The following is an 8,126-nucleotide window of genomic DNA, read 5'->3' as shown; positions in this document are numbered from 1 at the left end:
ACAATTGCACTGATCTGCACTTATTTATAGGTAGCAAATTAGCTCAAGTTGTTGACTTTTTCAGCAGCAAAGCATGCCCAGGACAAATCACAAAAAGTGATTTGTTGTTGTTGTGTTTTTGTTTTTTTTTTTTTTTTTTTTTTTTTTTTGTGAATAAGCTCACAAACTCAGTATTTTGATATAGTTAAAAAAATCTCTGTAGCTTTCAAATGTCAGCCAGGTGCAGAAGTTTTTTGCAGTGGTCTCCCAGAGCCAGTGATTCCTTGGGCAGTTGCTGGATCATTCTATGGCTGTGTTCCTCGTCTTTAAAAATTGGCAATCATCCAATAAAAGAACAAAGTGCACATGTTTAAGGTGAGTGTTTGCTACAGAAAATTGTTGTAAATAACCTGTGAATCAGTTAAAGTCTATGGTTTTGTCATGTGAACCATTTACCATGTACTTGTGAATTACTAAGGTGTAGCCAGAAGATAAGTTCAATTCATAAGCAGGGCACACTGCTAAGCTTGCAATATGTTTTACTGAGGGTGAAATGCAAGCTCAGTGAAAAAGATATCTGTAGGGGAGAAAAAAAAACACAGCAAACTCATGGATTTAATGTTTTTCCTATGTTGCAGGTCACTGAATTTTGCTCACTGCTACTGTGTGTCTATGGATTAATTTGCCTTTTCTCTTACAATAAGTGATAGAAGTTCAGGGTATACCCTCCTGTAATCCATCTTTCCCACATTTCCAAATATGACCCCATTTCCTTGTTACCAAAAATCTTTCAGGTTTCTGGAGTTTCATTCTGGAAACTCTGCATCTTTGATCTTCAGTTCTACTGTACTGTTTGGGGTCTTTTTATCTGTCCCTGCTCATAGACCTATGAGAGACACACAGAGAAGCACGATGTGACAGCGCTTACATGCTACCAGGCATGCGAAAAATCCTCTCCTGGCAGGAGGATCAAGAAAACAGAAGATCTCTTTGCAGTTCTGGCCTATGCTCTCTGCATCCTTCTTACACAGCTTGAACCTATGTAGGAACATCAGTAATGTTGTGCTGCTGAAGATGGGAGGCTTATAACTTAACGAAGGGCTGCATCTTAAAAGTGAGATTCACTCTGTTCAGGTTGCCAGTAGAAACCTATTTGTGATAGTCATTCTGCTCAAACCCTTAAAAAGTTTTCTAATTGCCATTAGAGTGGTGCACAAACATAAAGCTGATCCTCTGAAAGTTTTAAGTATGAAGAAGGGGAGGGGCAAAGGAAAGACTTCTGGTGTAATGTTGAACTGGCTTTTCTGTCTCGCTGTTATGTCATTGCTGGCCCATCTTTGAAAAACTGTGGGATATGGAAAGTGATACTCTGAAGTAGGCTCCCTCCATTTTCCTGCAGGGATTTTCTGTGGGACAAGTAGGTGCATGTTTCCACATTCAGGCTGGCTTCTCTGTGCATGCAGGCTGCTGGGGAGTGCAGAACAGCTCCATTGCCCAAGGGCAGCTGCCCCAAAGGCAGCCCAGCCAAGGCCCTCTCTCCACACAGCAGCAGCCTCAGCCCCTTGCACAGGCAGGCACACATCTCAGCAGCAGCCAGCACAGTGAGAGCACAGTGGTTCAGGAGTAAAAAGGCTGGATCCAGGCAGTCACATGAACAGAACAATGCATAAACAAGGTCTGCAATTACTTAGCTGACTCCCTTCCCCAAAGCTGAGCATAAATACAGATTAGAGCAAAGCTGGACTGGTAGCTCGGTTGTTTTTTCCATCCTTTGGCCAAAGAGTCTGTGGCAACTCCATTTGGATCATGCGTCCTCAGCATTCCTGTGATCAGTCATCAGGACAGCATCTTGAAACAAGTGGTAAGCTGAAGCAAGCTTTATGAAGAGTTGCCAGTTTCTCTTCCTTGCTGAGGTTATCTCAGCTCTGGTTACTTTTTCTGAGGAACTTTCCCTTCAAATGAGTGTCTGAGATGTGATGGCTAAATGTATCAACAGTAAAGCACATATACATGTGTGGTATTTGAGTCAGAGATGTGTAGTAATTGTTTTACAATCATTTTGGGCTTGTATTAGAATTGTCAGGACGTAACTTTTCTCATCTCAACGATAAATTTGCTTTCATGAAGGTAACTATATGTCCTATCTGTTTTATCTTACTTTGTGATTTCCTTGGCCTTGCTTGTAAGCAACACCTCCCATAGCTTGAATTTCAAAAATTTACAATTCCAAAAGCATCCACCAGAAACCAGAGTGTAACCTGGTATTTCCAGAACAGAAACACTTGTTGCCTAGATTTCCCTGAGATCATCTTATTTTGCAAAAAGAAAGTATTTTTTAAAATGTCCCAAATCCCTTCCTCTCCCCTTTGTAATTTATCCAGAGCACTGCATCACTCTGTGTGCACTGCAGTCAGGCTTGTGGCTGTGAAACATTGCTCAGTGGGACAGTGGAACAAACAGATTTTGGAAGCATCATGGAGGCAGATGGCATTTCTGGGAATGGGCTGGCCCAGGGACCCAGGCATGCTGGTGTACCAGTGGGACCAAAGGCTGTGGGTGACATGGAGCCGAGCCATGGTCAGCTGTGTGGGGCCAAAGCTAGTCCCAGTAAGGAGAGCTGGCTGCCCCACACCACTGGCCCTCCCACCAAGGCTTGCCAGCCACCTCAAGGCTCTCAGGCTTGGCACTGCACACTCCTTGAAGAGCTCCAGGTTTGCTTATTTCTAAGAATGTGTATTCAGCAGATTTTGGAAAAGGACTGGAAAAGGTGAGGACACAAAACAAGGCAAGCAAAGGCTCAGTGTGATTGGAGTACTGCCCTAATTGCACAAGGTCCCAGGTCTCTGTGCAGCTGCCGGTGTCATGGCACCCCAAGTGTCCTCTGCTCTGTTCCTGAGCCATGGCTGCACTAACATGAGGTTGTCAGGACACCGCAGCTGTGTGGGAAGTGGTGCCAGGCAAACTTCAGAATCTTCCATGTATTTTGCTTTTCTATTGTCAGCCCCTCACACCGTCACTATCTCCAGGTAACTTAGAAAGCCTCTCAGCATCCTCCATGAGTGCTCAGTACTATCCTTTCCAGCAGGTGCAAGGGCAGGGCTTCTCCACTGTACAAAGGGGTGTCATGGTGCTACAAAAGTTTCTCGAGGATGAGGCCAATGAGATGGCCACTAAGGACTTTACCCACAGCCACTCTATTTCTTTTGAGGGCACAAATTCTCCTGTTTTACTGTAAGTGTGCCTTCTGCTAAATTCAAGATCTTGTACATATCCCAAACATTAATTAGTACCTTTATTTGCAACCACAGAGCATGACATATCTGACCTCTTTCCAGCTCTTCATAACCCCAGCACAGTGTCTGGGGCACACTGCTGGAGGATGGTGCAAAGCTGTCCTTTCCATTAGCCAGCCTTGCTGCTGCATGCTCTGCCAGGGGCAGCAGGACTACTGCTTGCCTTGCTGCTCTTGTAGAGAAGGCAGAACCAACACCTCTGCACTGCTGGCACCACCAGGCCCAGGGGACACAGACAAAAACTCCAGAAATACTCCTGCCTTGGTGAGGTGTGAGGAGTAGCATGCACCTGGTGGTGCATGCTACTTGTCTCTGGGTTTTCACCTTCTGAGTCAATGGAAACTTGCCCACCAGCTAGTTTTGGATGCTGTGGACCCATCTAGATTCACTTGTGGTGGCTTACTGAGAATAAACTGTCTGGACAATTGTCTTAAAGCATAATCCCCTTAGAAGCCAACTTGGAAAAGCTCTTGATGACTCGTAGCAGGCATTGAGTCATGCCTATAAGTCATCTCCTTTTCCAGACATCCTGACCACGCTGAAAGTCTGTTGAAGGGAACCTTCATAATCTGTTTGAGTGGCCTGCAAAACCAAGTACCAGGGACAAAACCCTGGCTAACCAATGGAGTTAGGAGGGTGTTAGTAGTCCAGGCTTCCTTTCCTGTATTTTATCTGTGGGCAGAGAAGGGAGTGGGTACAACTCCAGTCGGGTACAAATCAGTCCCTACAGATGGCCTGTTTACAGAAAGTCAGCTCAGCCATGAGGAGGGAAGGGTGATCTTTGAAAACCAGATTTTGGTAGAAGTAAATGCAACAAGGGCATGGGGCAGGGGGAAAGGAAAGGGTGGATACAATGGGCCTTATTTTCATTATGAAGTATGAAGAAGAAGCACAATGAGTGAGACAGATCATAAGTCAATATGATTTTACTTTACAGAAGCTTAACTGTTTGTACCCTGGACTTGAGACTTTGGTGGGAACAGCAAGCATCCCAAATTTACATATTCTGTGGGAACATAAAAGGGAGATGAATCACATATTCTATGAGAACATAATGGCATTTAAGTAGACATTCAGTAAGCTTTCTTTTTTCAGTAAGTAGTTATATTTATCACTTCTGTTTGCTGAAGACCAGTAGTATTCTAGTAGACGGTTGTGTCTGAACATTTGATTTTTTAATTTGGTTATAAAACTGTCAGATAAATTCAAGATTGACCCAAAGTGACATTTTATTTTCCTTTTCCTTGCAGAAATTATAACCCAAGAAATGTCTCTCCTAGGTCATGCAAAAAGCAATTTCTGACACAAGATATATGTATCATCCTCACTTGGGGAATTTCTAATGAGACCACACAAATGAATGTCTAGAAATTATTCACAAAAGAGCATGGACTTATATTTCTCATGTCCCCAGTGAATATTCTATTCAGTGTTATTATTATTCACTATTCTTCATCAGGCTGTCTCAGTCTTTTCTGTCAAACTCAATTTCTCTTGCATGCAGCTCTTACATGTGTGCTCTGCTTGCTAGACACTTAAAGCCTTAGTTGCTAAGGTACATAGTGTTTCATGATCACAGCATCGGGCTGGTTAAAAATCAGCAGTCTCCACATGCTGTGTACTTTTGGTTACCATTTCATCCAATGAATCCAGTGGTTACCATTTGGTTACCATTTCATCCGGTGAATCCATTTAATCCAGTGATTTTTAAAAAGTTTTATGAAGACAGGATAATGAAAGACATTATTGCAACTACTTGCAAATATACAGGTCAGTCTACAAAGCTGAGAAACATGTGAGGTGCAGGTACTCAGATTTTCAGTAAGTGAGCTCAATCAGCACAGCAAAAAGTCTGTCAGCAGCTACATATGATCAATTGGGAGAGCACTATCTTTCCCTGGAATGCAGCAAAAGCATATTTTTTATGTAGCTCTTCAGGTCAGTGAGCATGAGGAGTGTCACTGGTTTCACCATGTTTTCACATGTCAGATTAGGACTTTAAACACCAGTTTTAATACAGTACATGTCTATATCAGGCAGCATCACAAACCCCAGTGGCTGTCATTGCTCAAAGTGAGAGAGGTTAAGTAACCACTCATTTATGTGACAGGTCAAAGCCTTTCTTTGTAAACTGTTTGAGGTGAGAGGTGTGTCGTATTCTGTATTTCATAAAGAGCTGATCTCTTTTGGAACAGTGTTAGCTAACAGTGTTGTCTTGTTTTGATTGGGGTAATGCTGTCACCTCTTTCTATCAAGAGAGCTCCTGTAACTTACAATTTGGTTGTCAGTCTAAATGGTTATCTTTACAATCTCTGAATGTGTGTTTTGCTAACGTGCACTTCAAAAATGCACAGATTCTGAAAATGTCCAAAATGTCCTTCTCAGACAAGAAGTTTACTGGTAGGGTCTTGAGAAACAAGGTGCAAAGAAGAGGGAATTCATTCCCTTTCTTGAGTGGGTAGTGTGGGCACTGTTGGGAGTTGCTGCCCAGCTTCTGCCACAAACTAATATCAGCATCCCCAGTTCATATTTTCTGGTCTCTTTAGTGCCAAAACAAGGGCTGGATCATTAAATATTTTGCGCTCTGGCCTTGCTGCAAGGTTTGTTTGGCTCACTATATGCCACCACAGCTTGACACCCTCCAACTCACCTGATATACCTAGGGAGGGTGTTTTATCTCAGCCACTCTGGACTCCTTCTTTAGCCACCAACTGAAGTGAAACACATTTTCTCAGTGCATCTCAGGTCTTAGTTCAATACTTGTCACAAGCTGCCTAACATTTTCTGTTCACTTTAGAGATAGATGAGTATGTTGGGGCAATCATCTGTTGCCTAAGACTGACCATCCCTTCATTTTAGCTGTTAACTAAAATATTTTAAATTTTACCTAGTTCCAGCACAAAAGGACCCCTGCAGGTCAGCCAGATTATGCATGTTAACATTAATTAATTTTCTCATAAATGGCTTTGATTAAAACTATCAGAGCCTTCTTTCCTCTCACATCTTAGCCACCAGAATCAGGCAATGCTTTCAGTGAGTATACAGACTTTATCACATATATATGGAAGTTAGTCTGGTTATTCTGAGACACTCACAGAGCAGCACACATCCCATTTGATAAAGTTCACTACTACATAAGGGCATTTCTGCAAATACATTGAGAAGAATACCCAAATAGATGGAACTAGTGGCCCACTATAAGAACTCTTTTATGAACAAGTGTAAATTCAGTAATGTGGTAGCTCTAATTTTGTTCTGTAGTGACAATGCTTGTACAAGTCTAACATGGAGTGGTTTCATTTTTACATGTCTGACAATTGTCTGATTATTTAGACTGGGTATAATTTATTAGCTTTATTTTGCTTCCTTCTTCTTAGCACTGTAATCGTGCTTTTGCAAGTTTATATTCTAAAGTAAAGGGTGTTAAAGGCTAACTAAAATATTTAAGAGTTCTAAAGAAAATATCTCACAACTATCTTAATATCTAGTATCACTGGAAATTCACAGCATATTTCAGCAGGAGTCTGTCAGTCCCAAAGAGGCCATGGTGCTGCAATGATCATGCTGACCTTAAGTTCATTTGACTTTGTTTTGGGACAACTGTTGATGTTCCCTAAATATCATGGCTAGCCAAAAATCTTGTAGAAGATGTATAAGCTGAAAAATATGTGAGGGAAGCTATGTTTTATGTAGAAACAATGTCTGTTTCCCAGGTTGCATCTTCAGGATTTCTGGTTATCTTATACAGTACTGCAGGTGGAGCGTTGAACTTCGTTGATGTGATGCCTTTGCCATGTGTTATTTTGGGTGAATTATGCTAAAATCAGCCTGGCTAACTGACTCCAAATTAGCATTCTGATAGCGAGACAAAGATTTGGCAGATAATCTGCTAAGATGACTTAAAGACATATGACTGGGAGTCATATCATCACAATTTACACTATAAAAGTTCAGTCCACTTTTGTACAGTTAGATTCTCCTAATGTATTCCTTCTTGTAATGTGTTTATGAAGTTTCCTCCCTTGGATAAGGGGATGCCCACCAAAGATATTCCTGAAGGCTAGGAGAAAGAGACCTGCCCACAGGTGTTGATATAGCTTAGTTACGTCCATCTCTATTTAATAATTAGTTCTTTTTTTCCAGCTTTAATATAATTATTTTAATACAACTGCATTAATATAGGGCACTATCCTATCCTATCCTATCCTATCCTATCCTATCCTATCCTATCCTATCCTATCCTATCCTATCCTATCCTCTTAATCTTTCTACCAGTTTTAGCTTTTATACTGTATAGTAAATAATTCTGATTAAGATCTTTTGTCTAATCATAAATAATTTGTATTATATAACTATATCTGATTTGCTATCTTTAAATCCCTTAAAGTTTCTTAAACTATGATAAAGTCTATGGATAAGACTGGGTCTAACTGGACCCAGGTTCCTCTCTGAGCAGGAGTTTAGAATGCAAGGGGTTCCTTGTGGCTCAGCAGCACAGCTTCTCTAATAAACTTTATCTGAAGCTCCCACTCCACCTGTGACACTTTGACAGTGTTATGCAAGCTTTGAGCAATGTGAAAGCCTGTAAAACCATTTGGAAGAGAAAGTGAAGGGCCTTTGAAAAGGGATCTAACAACTGCCATGGGAGATAGTGATTTTTCTTAAATTCAATTACTGAACAGGAAACAAAAAACTGCTGGAGCAAGGAGAATGTCAAGGCACTGGAGCCTAGTGCATGATTTTCTGGTGTAGACTCAGTGGTAATATTTACAGGATAGGCAACAAGACACACTGCTGTCTCATTCAAGCTAGCCTCTATCTCATATTGAGTTGTTTCCAAGAGCAACTTTTTTT

At 41.4% G+C, this 8,126-nt stretch overlaps 1 long non-coding RNA gene across 1 annotated transcript; it reads right to left on the bottom strand.

Annotated features, from left to right (window-relative positions):
- Window positions 1-4,180: 4,180 nt before the first annotated feature.
- Window positions 4,181-4,972, bottom strand: LOC128822662 (uncharacterized). The gene is made up of 2 exons (XR_008441544.1): window positions 4,784-4,972; window positions 4,181-4,278 (listed from the first exon to the last, which is right to left on the bottom strand). It is a non-coding gene; the product is annotated as an uncharacterized LOC128822662 (long non-coding RNA).
- Window positions 4,973-8,126: the final 3,154 nt, after the last annotated feature.

This window comes from Vidua macroura, chromosome Z (genome assembly GCF_024509145.1).
Source record: "Vidua macroura isolate BioBank_ID:100142 chromosome Z, ASM2450914v1, whole genome shotgun sequence".
In the NCBI taxonomy this organism is placed as follows: Eukaryota; Metazoa; Chordata; class Aves; order Passeriformes; family Viduidae; genus Vidua; species Vidua macroura.
The sequence above is the reverse complement of the archived record's forward strand: the minus strand, read 5'-3'. Positions and strand labels throughout refer to the sequence as shown.